The sequence below is a fragment of the Giraffa tippelskirchi genome, chromosome 10, assembly GCF_054371585.1.
Source record: "Giraffa tippelskirchi isolate mGirTip1 chromosome 10, T2T-mGirTip1v1.2.pri, whole genome shotgun sequence".
NCBI lineage: Eukaryota > Metazoa > Chordata > Mammalia > Artiodactyla > Giraffidae > Giraffa > Giraffa tippelskirchi.
In genome coordinates, this window is record NC_137284.1 from 71,212,213 (window position 1) to 71,225,287 (window position 13,075).

At 38.0% G+C, this 13,075-nt stretch overlaps 1 long non-coding RNA gene across 1 annotated transcript; it reads left to right on the top strand.

Moving 5' to 3' along the window:
- Positions 1-1,632: 1,632 nt before the first annotated feature.
- Positions 1,633-6,560, top strand: LOC145524768 (uncharacterized). The gene is made up of 2 exons (XR_014067822.1): positions 1,633-3,561; positions 6,026-6,560. It is a non-coding gene; the product is annotated as an uncharacterized LOC145524768 (long non-coding RNA).
- Positions 6,561-13,075: the final 6,515 nt, after the last annotated feature.

The window sequence follows — 13,075 nt, forward strand, 5'->3', positions numbered from 1 at the left end:
GTTAAGTTTGGAGAAGTACATCCAGCTGGCCAGACTCTGCTTCCCATGTGTTCTCAATAATTTTTATTCCTCTAAGGGCTAGCCTATGCTCTCAAACCTGACTACACTTAAGAATCACCAGGGTAATTTAAAAAAAAAATACCAACAGGTAACACTATAATGAAAGATAGCGATGAAATTGTTCAGGGGTGGCTCTTGGGAAATAATAGGTTATCAAAACTCCTATCTGATTCCAATGTGTGGTTAGACCTGGCCAAGTCCATTCTTGACTTTTCCAGGTAGAAAACCAGAATGGCCTGACCTTTTATTTGATTTGCACATTTCTGCACACAACTTCTGGGTGCAGGAGATGATGTATGCCAATATATAATGACTATCCAAATGCAGAAAGAATGGTGCATTTCAAAATACTGTTCTGTCCTTGTGTTTCAGTTTGGGAATGTGGCTGGTCAATAATGCCTATGGGGGTCAATGGGAAGATAAGGAACCATCGGATTCTCTACCATCAATGTCTGTCTGACCTTGTCTTGGAAAGAACATCCTGGAATCCTTTACAGATTTAGTTTTGGAAAGCCCCTCAGTTTCTCCTGGAAGTTGAGGCATGTGGTGGAAGTGTCTGAATACAGAACAAAGAATCATTTCCCCTAATTTCTTTTCAATTCCTGCATATTTTTAAACTCAGTTCCCATTCCCCTAAACTCCTTGCATTGAATATGTGATGTGAATAAGTCCTACATCAATGTTAAATGTTTAAAGAGATATTGCTCGCATGCAGCCCTCCAGGCTCCTCAGTCCATGGGATTCTCCAGGCAAGAATACTGGAGTAGGTTACTATTCCCTTTTCCAGGGGAGCTTCCCAACCCAGGGATTGAACCTGGGTCTCCCACATTTCAGGCAGATTCTTTACCGTTTGAGCTATAAGGGAAGCCCAGTATTAACACAGAAGATTAATGAAAAATGAACAGTGAGCTATACTAAGGAGGCAAAACGGAGAGATAGTAGCACTCTAGTGCCTTATGGCTACCTAATCAGTGATGGTATCATTTCTGGTGTTGGTGGAGATTTAGGCAAAGCAAACTGCAACTAACGTACCAGCCAATTCACCTGTCTTTTCTACGCCTCCTTTTCAGAGAGATTGCTGTAGCTCCTAGTATCTGTCGATTGAGCAGTGGGTCTGGAGAAATGCCCACCTCTGACCATTGCTGACTGGACAAGAACAGATATTTGATTTAAAGCTACTCAGTTTATTGGTTGGCTAGTGACCAAGCGGCTTTTCTTCCAATCACTCAAACTAATGGTGTCAGAGATATGAGGAGGGTTTTGGACACTGAAACCTTAAGGTTATACATTCTGTGGGCTAACGACCAGTTTCACCAATGTGCAGGTTGGTCATTAAACAGAAAAATGTGGTTCCAAATTAAATGTACAATGAATTGGGTATCTGGCTTAAAGAGTGACAGAAAATCACTCAGTGTAACTCTCCCTTAACATGACCAGGAGCGAGCAGGGAAACAGAACGACACTGGCGTGCTCACCCAGCTCACTGCCCCCCCAAACCCCATCGACCTGAGCGAGCCGGGGCACCGGGACCCCACCCCTCCCGAGCCTTGCCGGGGCCCGCACCCCCTGGCTGACGACCTCAAGCTCATAACCTAAACCACGAGCTTCCACACTCTCCAGGCCTACACGGCACACAAGCAGCCCTCGTGCCTCTGCGCCTGAGCACCCTCGTCTGGGCACGGGGCCGCCATCTTGTGTCTCTCTACGTCCCCCGGCTTGGTGCGGGGCCTGACAGTAGGCAAGCGCCAGGCAGCCCCCAAGTGGATACCTTGTTACTGGTCGAATGCTGCCAGCTTTCGCTTGCCATCTCCTCGCAGCCTCTGTCTCTCATCGTCTCTTCTCTCCAGACAGCCTCAACGGAGCTGAAACTGCCACTTCGGCCCAGCCCTGTTCCCGGCCACCATCCTGGCCCGCAGCCCATCGCCGGCACCGGAAACTGTGCTGCCTTCTCCCACGTCCTCTTCCCACTCAGAAGGACTAGCGCATTATGGCACCCGGCAGCCACGGGTACTGTGGTCTGTGCACCGTCAGGTTCAGTACCCCATCCACCTTAATCGCCCGTGAGAAGTATTGCTGGTTCTCGCATGCCACGGAGCACGTGAAACGAGCCAGGTGCCACAGGATGGAGTGGTGTCCCATATACATGGCCCACTTGTCTCTCCAGCTGCAGGGCTGGCTTGCTTGTAGGCTTGCAGAGGAGGACAGACCCCTGACTGCTGGGATTCTTGCTTCTGGAACGTCATCAAGCCTCGGTGGAAAGGTCCTCCTGGATCCTTGGCTCGTAATAAAGATGTTCCGTTCGATGAGCCACCCTTAATGAACAGAAACTTTTAGAGCCGCTCCTGGGGCTTTTGATGACTTTTTGGTTGCTGGGCATCCTTCTATGTTTCCTTCGAATTAATTCGGGAGATTCCCGTATTCATTTTTACCTCAGCTACTTTTGTTTCTTTAAAGTAACACTGCCCTTAATTACGGAGAAGGCAATGGCGATCCACTCCAGTACTCTTGCCTGGAAAATCCCAGGGACGGAGGAGCCTGGTAGGCTGCCGTCCATGGGGGTCGCACAGGGTCGGACACGACTGAAGCGACTTAGCAGCAGCAGCCCTTAATTAGGAAAATAATGAGTTCAAGAAGGTAAATATCTGTACTTTGATTTTCTTTTGGCACAAAAAGATTAGGTTTGGATTGACAAATGTTCAAGGAAGGTTTTTCACCAGAAGATCAGAGTGGAATGAACCACAGGCTTATGGATGGAGGAAAAAGCAAGAGAACTTGAAAAATGAGAAAGGCATTTTGAAAGTTACTGGTACTTCATAGCAGTAAGATCTTTCTTATACAAAACATGATAATATTTTTTGTATGGATAGAAATATTTTTTGATACTTTTAAAAGGCTACGTGGGTACACGCTAAGAAATGCGTAAAAAAAAAAAAGAATAATGCTGTCACTTGAAAGAATGGTGATGATGGTGATGATAACAATTATTAATTATATGCCAAGCTCTGAGACAGAACCACAAAGAACTTCGTATGGAAGATAATGTTGAATTCTCACAGCAGTTTTATTAAATAAAAGTTTTATGAATATCATGCCTATTTTATGGTTAAGTAAAGCTGAGGTCACAAAGAGTCGGATGGGACTGAGCGACTAAACACAGCACGGCACAAAACTAAGCTTAGATTAAATCCTGTGTTTAAAGTCATATCGCTGGAAGGTGGTTATGCAAATTCTGAAGAAATTGAGTCTGTTTAAGAGGCTGTGATTTTAACCACTCTGCTTTTATACTTGGAGGGAAACTTTCCTCAGTTTCTTGAGTTGCAACATTATCCTGGGTAGTGGCAAAGCAAACCATCTCGAAAGGGAGAGGCTGGGAGTGTGGCTGTCTGAGAGACAATATTTTGTTACAGCTGGTGTTCTTGGAATGAATAGAGACTTCATAAGATTTAGTTTGAAAAAAAGATTATCTTGACCCATCTCAGGAACTTGATCAGGAAAAGAAAGGTAAGTCAGAGGAACAGTCAGTAATTAGAACAAAACAAAGATATGGGCTTGGGTTATGGTTGTCCAGGTTTGTGGAAGTTGGTAAAGGAGAAAAAGAGTTATTGACAATTTTAAATTTTGAGTCTAGTGGACTAAAATATTATGGTGCCCTAGGGAGCAATAGGAAAATTTGAAAGTGTCCATTCTTTTCTATGAGGGAAGGAAAAATAATTTTACTGGTTGTTCAGTCAAATTGCAAGCAAAGATGTGAGATAGATCTTTCTTTAGTTCAGGTGAATTGTTTTCCTGTTCTGTTCTAGACAAGTCTCCTGAGTGTGGAGCTCAGTATCTCACCTCAATATTTTAGCTGGTCTTACTGTGGTCTTTGTCTTGTTCTTTGTGACTGATTTTTCCTCCCTTATCCATATTTCAATAGCTGGATAGTATACTATTGTATGTCCTAATATCCTGTTCTGTTTCCCACAAGGATCCAAGGTTATGGAGATCTGTAGCTCAATACAGTGGTTGGAGTTTCTAACTAGCAGTAGCTCTTTGGTGCTGACTTTATATATTGTTTGATCCTTGCTTACTGACTGATATGCCCATTTCTCATGATGTTGTATTTTGCTTACCATCCACTATATTAACTTGGTAACTGTTCCTAGATAAGCCTGAATATCATAGATACCTATCTAGTTTCCAGAAAGCAACTATTTCTAGTGGGGCTAATTCTACTTGGGTCATAGTCTAAATATTTTTGTTCTCCCATTGGTGCAGAATTCCTTGATTTTATTTAATAGATCAGATATAATGTGTTGCTATAAATCTATAGGTTAGTAGGCAGTGTACCAATGTTTCCTTCCTCTTTTTAAACTTGTAGTCACAAAAAAAGGAAACCACCAATAACCTTAAATTCTTTTCTTTTATATCTTACACAGTGAAAGTCATTCTTATGTTTGACTTGACCAATTTTGTCTCCCAAATATAACCACTACAGAATTTGCTAAGTGAATCTTTTCTGATTTCCGCACACTTATACATGTCTGCATATGCACTCTGATACATTTATTATATTCGTTAATTAGTTTCTTTGTTTACAAGTCTAGAATCCTGGTATGTATATAGGTTTGGGCATTTTTATCCACTTAATTATTATATGTAAGCTTACAAGTCAATATCTCATTTCATTTAATCATTTTATAGTACTCTTTGAATGAAGGTACCATATTTTTTTGTTGTTGTATTTGTATTTTAAACAGTGGTACCTAGAATGATTAAAAATGCATTAACGTAACAACACTAGTTTTTTTGGACTTTGCATTAAGCAAGGACTACATGGAGAGATAGACCTCATTTATCTAATGGACATACAACAATAAAAAACTGAACCACATGCACATGCTCTTTAAAAACATGTAAAATATATCAGCCTTTACAGTCTACTTTTAATTATGGCAGTTTAAAACTACTTAGCAGACATAATTGAAATATATACAAAGAATTAAAAAATTGAGATTATGCTTGCCAGAAGTACTGTGGTATATACAGTTCTGCATATGCTATATTTTTAAGGCACAGCCAGTTTTTAGCATATTTGTGAGAGGCATGTATAAACAAATTTACTATGTTATTTCTTTGCAAAGTATTGTCTTAAAACTTCATATTGATTATGAATGTAATAGTGATTATAGTGCCAATTTAAGGCTAAATTTACAGGCAACAATAAGATTTCAGTGAATGTGTTTTTAAAAGATGAAGACTGAGGCCTTGAAAGAGAAATAGAAGATGAGAAATTCTCATTTCTGGATCTGGAGAGAGATGCTTAAGGAGCAAATCCCCGATTACTATGAGAATCATGATAAAGATATCATACTAGGGAAACTTTCCTTCATTCATTTTCTCACCTTTCTTTCAGTTCAATCTCTTTTAATTCCTCTAGGAAAAGGAAATCAGTGGTAGAATTGAATATATGTCTATATACATGTATCAGTAGACATCTGTATCGTTCTTCTGTAATTTTTTTCCATATGACTAAATAAACTGGAAACTTCCTTCACCACTCCAGATGATCTTGGGTTATGAAAAAGACATCTCTTAAGAGAATTTCGTCAGAGAATTATAACCAGCACAAATGTCCATTGTCTCCGAAGTATGTAGTTGGTATGCAGTTTAAACAATATATACATTAAAATCAATCAATATGTGTGGATTGGTGAATGATTTATCCAGTATTTCTTGTGTATTTATGATACGCTAAAGAGTACAATGGTGAGTCAAACCAGCATGTTTCTTTCATGAAACTCAAATATATAATACTATATAAAGAACATAGTGGTATGGTATAAATCATGGTCTTTGGAGTCTCAGATATTTAGTCTTGTCCCACCATTGTCACTTACTAGCTATATGACCTTGGACAGTTTATTTGACCTCTCTAAGTGGTCTTAATTATTTTGTCAGAGATTATTTCCTCCTGTCATTCCAGAAGCTATAATAGGAAGAACACTGAACTAGAAGTAGAATCTTGGCTTGTTGGTGTCCACTCCTGCTTCCTTTCTCCTAATCACTCTGGGCCTCAATTTCCTTATCTGTGGGAGAAGAAGACTGGATCAGGTAAGCTACTTCTTAAGCTTCTTCAGGAAGCTTTCTTAAGCTTCTTCCATATTTTAGGATGCAAGGAATCTGTCTTCACACTTAGTTTCACATTCATGAGGTAAAATTAGCTTTCGGTAGGCTACAGTCCATGGGGTCGCTAAGAGTCGGACACGACTGAGCGACTTCACTTTCACTTTTCCCTTTCATGCACTGGAGAAGGAAATGGCAACCCACTCCAGTGTTCTTGCCTGGAGAATCCCAGGGACGGCGGAGCCTGGTGGGCTGCCGTCTATGGGATTGCACAGAGTCGGACATGACTGAAGCGACTGAGCAGCAACAGCAGCAGAGTTTCTCCATTCCTTTGTTTTTCAAGTTCTCTTGCAAGACTGTAGTTTTGAATTAAGGAATAAAGTATGTTGAAAGTTTTAAAGTTTCAAAATCATTTATTTACGAGAAAAGACCTTTGCCATTGGATTTCAAACAACGATAGGAGTGGTTTTAAGAAACACAGTCTACACTATAACTTATTTCCCAAGGGCTCCAAAAGACAGACCTCTCCTTCTAAAACTTACATTTTTGGGAAAGGTGGAGCTGAACTCTCATCTGTAGAAAACATCTGTCAGAATACATGACTCATTGCCAGAAGCCCTCTTTTGGAATCTTTTCTTAATAACAACAATGTATAACAAAAAGACGCTTTGTATTTCAGTAATGCCTTTATTTAGACCTCCTTTCCAATCCATTTATAAACATGTCTAAGAAACAGGCTATGTCTAGACTACCAAACAAAAAAGACACCAAAATCGAACAGGAAGAGTGTTGGAGCATTGCTGAACTGCTGTGTTCAGGAGTTTTAATATTCACAGTAGTTTATTCCATTTATAACTTTCATAAAGACACTAAGAAAAAAATACAAATTTTATGGCAGCAGATTTCATTTAAATCCTTCTCTATGAATTTGGATGCATGTAAAACATCTTTGTTAATTATGATTGGGGCTGGTAGTCTAAAGAAATGTAGGCTATGCCATGCTTACGCACACAAAAAAGATAAACACAGAAGTAAGAGTATCCTAAAGTATATTACCCATTTTTAAATTGTAATATGTTCTTATTATTGAATTGGGGGAATTCTTCATGTATTCGAGACACAAGTTCTTTCTCAGATACATGTCTTAGAAATATTTTATCCTAGTCCTTTGGTTGCCTTTTTGTTTTTGAAAAGCAAAAACAAAAGTTTAGTATTTGGAAAAGTTTAGTATTTCCACATAAATTTGGGAAACAAATTGTAGATTCCTAAAATACAGTCTACTGAGATTGTCATTGGGATTGAATTGAATCTAGAGATAAATTTGTGGAAATTCCTTGGTGGTCCATTGGTTAGGACCTGGAGTTTTCACTGCAGTGGCCCAGGTTCAATCCTTGGTTGGGGAACTAAGATCCTACAAGCTGCACAGTGCCACCAAAAAAAAAAAAAGAGATACATTTGCAAAGAATTAATGTCTTATCAATATTGAGTCATCCAAGTTACAGATTCAAGATATTTCTCTGTTTACTCTAGTCTTCATTTTGTCTCAGGTAAGCTTTATAATTTTCAGTGTATAGGTCTTACATTTCTTCTGTCAATTTTATACATAAATATTTCATATATTTGATGTTATTAAAAATGACATTATTTTCATAATTTTAATTTCCAGTTACTCACTGCTAACATAATAGAACTATGATTAATTTTGTAAATTGATCCTGTACCCTTGCAATCTTGTAAATTCATTCACTAGTTCTGATAGCTTCTTTGTTGATTTTATAGGGTTTTATATGCAGATGATTGCCTTCTATTTCTTTTTTCTATCTGAATGCATCAGCTAGAATCTCCAGTATAATGTTGGTAATAATGAAAATTATAACCACCTTGCTTTGTTCCTAACTTTAAAGGAAAATATTTTGTCTTTCACCATTAAGTATAAGCTGGTAGTTTTTCATAGATGTCATTTATCAGATTGCAAAGATTTTTATCATTATTTACATTTGAAAACATCCACCAGACTCCGCAGAGCACACACATTTGAGGGTAGTGTTTAGAGGCAAAGGATAAGGTACAGAATGAGAAAGAAAATGCAGGCAGGCAGCATTATCTGAGTGAAATTCCACAAGGGAGTTCTGGGTTCATATGCATGTACTTCATGTGTACCATGCTGTGTTTCCAGCTTGAATTGGCTGATGTGTGCAAGGATTGTTGGCTCCAGGGGAGTTGCCTGAGAAGCTTTCACTGGCCATTTAATCTGTCAAGCAAGCTTGTCAAAGTGGGTATGCTAGTGGCAATCATCAGTAAAGAAACTGACTCAGAAGATCATCAGAAGAGTTTCGGACCTTAAACAGCGCATCATATAGTCTGCTTCCTTTGTGTGGTCCTAAAGTCGCAAAGCAAGCACCCAGGCAGTCTGGTGAGATAAAGAGCTTTTCCAGTCCAATAATAAACCAACTCATTGTCTTCTTATCCTTGGAAATTCACTTCTGTTCTTAGTTTGCTGAGAGTTTTTATCAGGAATTGATAGTGTATTTTGTCAAACACTTTTTTTCAACAGCTGTTCAGATGATCACATGGTTTTTCCTTTTAAAGCTATTAACAGGGAGAATCACATTGGTTAATTTTCTAGTGAAATTACATAGGCACTCCTGGGATAAACCATATTGGTCATGATGGTTTTTTTTTTTTTTTTTTACATATTGTTGGATTGAGTTGCTAAAATTTTTTAGAAATGTTTACATCTATGATCATAAAGGATATTCATCTCTAGCTTTCTTTTGTTATAATATTTTTACTTGGTTTTGGGTCAGGATCATTATGGTCATATAGAATTGGGAAATGTTCCTTCTTCAATTTTCTTGAAAATCTTTTGTAGAATTGATATTATAAATTCTTAAATGTTTGGTAGAATTTTCCAGTGAAGCTGTTTGATCTGGAATTTTTGTTATAGGAAGATTCTTAACTAGTAATTTGATTCCATTTAGGGCTATTCAGATGACCTGTTTCTTTTTGAGTGAGCTTTATTGAGTCTTTAAAGGAAGTTTTTCAGTTCTTCCAAACGGTCAAATTTATTGTCTTAGAATTTATTATATTCCCTTATTCTTTCAGTACATTTAATATTTGTAGTAACATCACCTCTCTTGTTTCAAATTTGGTAATTTGTACCTTCTCACTTATCAATCTGGTTATAAGTTTTATCAGTTTTATTGGTCTTTTCAAAGAAGCAGTTTTCACTTTTATGTATTTTGTACTTTTCTATTTCCATTTATTTCTGTTTTTCACAATTACTGTTTCATTTCTTCTGTTTTCATTGTGGTTAACTTTGTTAGATTTTGATAATTTCTGAATATAGAAGAAATGCTCAGTTGTGTCTCACTCTTTGTGACCCCCTCCAACTGTAGCCCACCAGGCTCCTCTGTCCATGGGATTTCTCAGGCAAGAAAACTGGAGTTGGTTGCCATTTCTTCTTCTTCCAGGGGATCTTCCCAATCCAGGAATTGAACCTACATCTCTTGCATCTCCTGCAATGGTGGCATTTTTACCACTAAGCCACCTGGGAAACCCATAGAAGAATAGACTACTGATTTGACAATTTTCTTTTATAACATAGATATGTAGTGCTGTGATTTTGTCTTTTAGTGCAGTTTCAGCTGCATCTCAGACTTTTTGATAGGTTGTGTTTTCATTTTTCTTAAGAATACTTTCTTTTTTCATATATTCTTTGACTTATGGGTTATTTAAAATTTGGTCTTATAGTTTCCAAATATTTTGGGACTTTCCTAGTATTTTACTGTTACTAATTTAATTCAATTTTGGTATGAGAGCATACTTCATATAATTTGAGACCTTCTAAATTGAGACTTCTTTTACGGCCTTGAATAAAGCCTTTCTTAGGAAATATTCTGTGTGCACTTGAAATAAATGTATGATCTGTTGTTGTTGAATGGAGAATTTCATAAATATCAATTAGTTCATGTTGATTGGTAATTTCCATCATGGTTTTTATATCCTTAAGGATATTCTTAAGGTTGCTGAAGCTGAAACTCAACATTCAGAAAACTAAGATCATGACATCCAGTCCCATCACTTCATGGGAAATAGATGGGGAAACAGTGGAAATAGTGATAGACTCTATTTGGGGGGTGCTGATGGTGATTGCAGCCATGAAATTAAAAGACGCTTGCTCCTTGGAAGAAATGCCGTGACCAACCTAGATAGCATATTAAAAAGCAGAGAGATTACTTTGCCAACAAAGGTCTGCATAGTCAAAGCTATCGTTTTTCCAGTAGTCACGTATGGATGTGAGAGTTGGACTATAAAGAAAGCTGAGCGCCAAAGAATTGATGCTTTTGAACTGTGGTGTTGGAGAAGGCTCTTGAGAGTCCCTTGGACTGCAAGGAGATCCAACCAGTCCATCCTAAATGAAATCAGTCCTGAATATTCATTGGAAGGACTGATATTGAAGCTGAAACTCCAATACTTTGGCCACCTAATGTAAAGAACTGACTCATTGATTGGAAAAGCCCCTGATGCTGGGAAAGATTGAAGGTGGGAGGAAAAAGGGGCGACAGAGGATGAGATGGTTGGATGACATCACTGACTTGATGGACATGGTTTTGAGCAACCTCCAGGAGTTGGTGATGGACAGGGAAGCCTAGTGAGAGAAACTAGATTAGTGAGTTCCTAGAGTTCGGGAATGGTGCAGAGTGGTTAGAGGGAAGAATTACAAAAAGGCCAGTGGGAAAATACTGGGAGTTGATGGATCAGTTTAACATCTTGATGGTGATAATGGATCCATAGATAGATAAATATTAAACACTAAATATTGTGAGCCAACTATATTAAAGTAGTGATAAAAATGAACTCAAGGTATTTCATACTAAATTCAAAGTAGAAAGTGGAGGAAATCTGAATTGTAAGAGTTCCAAGAATTGATCATCATTGAAACTGGGACAGTTACTGGTGTTATTTTAGACAGTGTGACTTAAACTGTGTCTTGAAGTTAGTGGTTATGTTCATGAAAGGAGTTTATGGTTAAAATGGACCCTGATTTTGGATAGTGCTAAACATTAGCAATTTCCTGTAACTTTACACAGAAGGAATTTCTCCATATGTTACAAGCAGAAAACAATTGTATTCTATTTCCCCTTTGCCTGTTCAAACTTTTCCATGGGGCTCGTTATTTCCTGTCTTCGGTTACATCTAGGGTAGCCCTCATGTCTTGTCTAGTCTTATTTCAGTAATTAAAATGTCTAGACTCATGTAACTGGCAAAACCCATTTCACTTAGAATCAGTGACCTCCTCTCTCCACTTCCCCTTGTACCTGTTCAGGTGTGGGGTCTTTAGTAAAAAAAGAAATAAGCCTTCAGTTTCTGCATTTTTCCAAGTCATCGCTTCTTTCTCTCCAACCCCTCCCCTTACAACCTGCCAGCTTGCCAACCGACATTTCTGCCCTCTCCAGTGATGCTGGAAGAAAAGAGTTATGGGAAGGAAATACCTAGTACTGTCATGATCTTGTTTTAACAAACATTTAACTCTTTACCTTATGGAGTGTTCTACTGCACTTCTGGTTACTCAGGTAGTGTATCTTTTTGTTTGTCCCTTGCCCTCAGCTCAGGATTCTTCTCTCAGCCTTCTGAAGGTGTACTCATTTGGTTGGATAGTATCAAACCTGCAGATGGTCCTTTTTAAATCCATTACTGGCCACCAGCTCTTTCTTGTTTGGCAAAACTCTAGGTATAGGACACAGCCCATTTTATTGCGGGGATGTGTGTGATAGCTACCTCACTTTCTTCCACCTTTGTCTCTCCACCCTCCAATATTTCTCAAGCACTTGAGTGCTCTTCCTTCACTCCAGAGCACATATATCAAGATCTCCAAGTGGTTAGATTAATCCCCCTCGTAGTGAATTCAGTTAAGTATAGAATACCATCCTTGCTTTTCTGACACTTTGAGTGGAAGGAAGGAAAAAAAAAATGCCATAGCAGTTTAACAACTATATCCAGGGAAAAAAAGATTATTTTCTCTTAGCTTCTTCTTTTTTAAAAAATTTTTACTTATTTATTTTTTGGTTAAGGCAAGTGGCATGCAGAATCTTAGTTCTCTGAGCAGGGATCAAACCCATGCCCCCTGCAGTGGAGCAGGACCACCAGGGAAGTTCCTTTCTTAGCTTCTTAATGCTTGAAATGTTTGTGAGTATTTAACTAGGGCTTGTAAAACAGTTTTCGTTTTTGTTTTCTTTGCCAGTCTGATATAGGCAGTATTTCAACTCAGTGTGGGGTGTGGAAGCACTTGCTCATTATTGTTTTCTTCTTGGAATTTGAAATCTCAGCCAGAACTGAAACAGAAAGGTTTCCATTTTGACATTCTGTTAGAATACTATATACTGCCAAGGGTAGGTTGTAATTGAATTCTACTGTCAGAGTCTGTGGTTCTTAGAATATAGGATTGCAAGAGGCATCATTTATAAGCATCTTGAAAGAGGTGTGATTAGAGTTAGGTTATTTAGTGTTCTGTTGGTTTGCATTTATTTTGGACTGTGTCAAGATGGTATTAGGATTTGGATTGAATAACAAAGCAAAGTTATGTATAACTTTAAAAATGATAAAATATCAAAAAACAATCTTATTAATATAGTAATTTCTCATGGAAGCTATCAGAATAAATATAATTTTGAAAAATAGATATTTCTTATAATATCATAGATTTTATTTAGATTGACATTAAAATCATAATTTACTTCTTGCAGCTAATAAGTATGATTGATTCTTTTGGGTATGGCATAGTATGGCTAAATGCCCAAATAGTTTTTATTATATCATGAATTTATCAGTCAAAGCTTCAGGTTGAAAAATTTGTAACAAGTTAAAATAATAAAGTCTTGTGCACCCCAGTGTTCGTAACAGCACTATT